The sequence below is a fragment of the Apium graveolens genome, chromosome 11, assembly GCF_009905375.1.
Source record: "Apium graveolens cultivar Ventura chromosome 11, ASM990537v1, whole genome shotgun sequence".
Classification (NCBI taxonomy): Eukaryota; Viridiplantae; Streptophyta; class Magnoliopsida; order Apiales; family Apiaceae; genus Apium; species Apium graveolens.
In genome coordinates, this window is record NC_133657.1 from 89,667,660 (window position 1) to 89,671,061 (window position 3,402).

At 37.9% G+C, this 3,402-nt stretch overlaps 1 non-coding gene across 1 annotated transcript; it reads left to right on the forward strand.

Annotated features, from left to right (window-relative positions):
* Positions 1-563: 563 nt before the first annotated feature.
* LOC141699024 (small nucleolar RNA R71) lies at positions 564-669 on the forward strand. Its single transcript, XR_012565515.1, has one exon. It is a non-coding gene; the product is annotated as a small nucleolar RNA R71 (small nucleolar RNA).
* Positions 670-3,402: the final 2,733 nt, after the last annotated feature.

The window sequence follows — 3,402 nt, forward strand, 5'->3', positions numbered from 1 at the left end:
TCATCCTGCTGTTGATGCTCCTGAAGATAAGAAAAAGTAATATAAGCTATGGATTAAGGCTGATGAGATGTCGCGATGTTACATTCTGGCAGTGATGTTATAAACTGCTGGAATGGCTGTTGCATCGCATTCTAATTGTTGTTCCAGCTGAAGTTAGGATGATTCCAGTTGTCAGGATGATAAGTTTCTGGAACTGGTTGTTACGATCGCTGAAAGTTGCTCACAAACTGAGTTGATTCACTAGATATAGTGCATTGCTCCGTCGTATGCGAACCCGCCTACAACTCACAAACACTGTTTATCTGATCAATACCATAGTTAGCCAAAGAATCGATCTTCATAGACAACGCCTTTTGTTGAGCAGTGATAGCCGTAGCTGCATCCACTTCAAGAACTCATGCTACCTATCCCTGTGGCGATCTCTGGGTTGGATACTGATATTCATTAGCAGCCATCAGTTCAATTAGATCATAAGCTTCCTCATAGCTCTTTACCCATAATGCTCCACCTGATGCTGCATCGAGCATGGGTCTTGACTGTGCTCCCAAACCGTTATAGAAGCAGTTCCATGATGAGGACACTTCCTAAGCATCTCTTTGTAGCGCTCTCAAGCTTCACATAGAGATTCCCCGATTGTTGCGCGAATTGAGTAAGAGCATTCCTGATTGGAGCTGTCTTTGCCATAGGGAAGAATTTAGTAAGGAATTTCTGAGCAAGATCTTCCCATATTGCAATAGAACCTGGTGGTAGAGAGTTTAACCAGCTCTTAGCCTTGTCCCTCAGGGAGAATGAGAAAAGTCTTAGTTTCACTGCATCTTCATAAATATTATTGAACTTGAAGGTGTCGCAGATCTCGATGAAATCCCCAAACTAGATTGAATTATGCACCATTTAAATCGTGTCAGGCTTAATTTCAAAGGTATTAGCTGTGATAACTGGCCTGACAATGCTAGATTGAATGTCATTGATCTTTGGTTGAGAATAATCCATCAAAGCTTTCGTTGTTGCTGCTAGTTCTCCCATTGTAATGATCATTTCTTTTTCGACTTTTTCAACTTCTTCAAAAACTTCTCCTTCTAACTCTTCAACTTCGTCTAGTGTTTCCTTACGAGATTGAGAATGTGTTCGCATACACGCTCTCTAAAGAACCTGAAACACATGAACAAATAAACCTTGTAAGATAAAGAATCCGAGTCAGTGAACTTTAACGACCACTGATGTCAAGCACATAAACTAAATTGAATATTTGGAAATCCCTTATGTGAATATTTGGATCTTCCGTTGGAGAACCCCCAAACTGGACTGAATTCAGTACCCATTGAATTAGGCGAGGATTGATCTCAAAGGTATTAGCTGTGATAGCTGGCCTGACAATGCTAGATTGAATGTCATTAATATTTGGTTGAGAATAATCCATCAAAGCTTTCGTATCTGCTGCTGCTTCTCCCATTGCAATAAAAACTAGAGTACCTGAAACACACAACTAAAGTATACCTTGTAAGAAAATAATCTGAGTCAGTGAACTTTAACGACCACTGATGACAAGCACAGAAACTAAATTTAACACCGAGTCCCCGGAAGCGGCGCCAAAAACTTGTTAGGGCGAAAACACACGCTAAAATTACACGCAAGTATACGCATTCACAAGTAATATAAGATATAAATCAGATTTGTACCCACAAAGACTTTTTTTAGTTAACTTAAGATTGAGCACCTATGTAACAATGGTACGGCTATCGCTCAATGCTAAGACAATAACAAGTTGAGATGTTTATAACTAAGATTAAACTAACATGCAATTAACTAAGAATAAAAGTGATTGAATTAACTATATGAGACAAACATGAGATTCTAACTTCATTAAATACTTCATTCAAAGTCATTATTCTTAACCTTAGCATGCAATGGTGATGACAACTAATCAGATAACATGAAACTAGTAAACGCCAACTTTCGTTGTACGAATACCCTACTACCAGACATCCACAAAAGAGATAGAAGCTGAATAGACACCAATTATGTTGAGACCCTGTATGTCTATAGAGTTTGACAACATGAAGGTTTAGTGAACAAATTATCTATCGTGATTACATAGGGCAATTAAGATGGTTAAAATTACCTACGAATCATGCATAATAAATACAAGAACCTATGCTAGCATGGCAAGTTCTAAATCTCTATATTCAATGTCGCTTCAATAGAGATTAACACGCTATCTTATATGTTAGCTACGCACATAAGACGAATAAGCACAACCAATACTAGGATATCAATTAATCACCACACGCCAAGATATTGAAACAAATTAACTATAGAAATTTATAAGTAAATCCGTTAGAACCCCACGATAACGATTGGTTCATAACCGAACTCATCATCACCATGGGCTCCAATAAAAGCATGGTATAAAAACTAGATCTTTATAAACTGAATAATAATCAAAAGTACCTTAACAAGAGTATAAAGTTCAAACAAATAAGAAAACAAGCATCCAATATTACAACTTAAGCAAAGAATCATAAGTAAAAACAAGATCTTCTTCTCCTTCATTGTATTGTGCTATTAGGTCTTCTTACTGTTCTCTCCTTCTTCTCCTTGTTATAAAAAAACATCTTAAAAAGGCTTTATATATAAGCCCAATACGATCTGGAGTCCAGTAAATCAGTCTTATAATGGAATCAGGATTCCTGAAATTCGACATAGCGCGGCCGCCCTCAAATCTAGCGCGGCCGGCCTGAGTTTCTGACAAATGGGCGCGATCGCTCCCAAGACTAGCGCGACCACCCTGACCTTCTGAAAAATCTGAATTTTTCTGCTTCCTTGACTTCAATTGCTGGTTTCTTTTGTGCTAACTCCTGAGGCTCCATCCTAACACCCTTTTAGCATAGAAACAATGAAAAATCTATTCCTTCTTCCAAATATATCATGAAATGCAAAACACTACAAAAATACATCAAAAACACAAATAACTTGAGTACAAATCACCAATTCGAGCCTTTATGAAGCGTTCTAAGTGGATATAAATTCCACTTATCAAGGGATAGTCATAGTTTTCTAATCGCTTCGCCCGATCATTCATTCAGGATTCTTTGTAGCCCCTATACTCTCCATTTTCCTTCGAATAATTTCTCCCCTCACATAGATATTATTAAGAAACTTGGGGGAAAATTATAAAGAGATGAACGGAGATTTTTACCTTTATAGGGGTCTATCCCTGGCGTGAGGAAACCCATAACTTTAACCTTGTCCAAGTTGGTGACCATCCCCACTTCTTCCTTGAACCGAGCCAGATAATCTCCAATTTCTTCGTTCGGCCTTTGTCTGCAGTGGACAAGGGCTTCAATATCTTTGGCTTTTCAGCATAAATATATGTAGCATTTTCGAAATGTTTTCTTTAGCTGT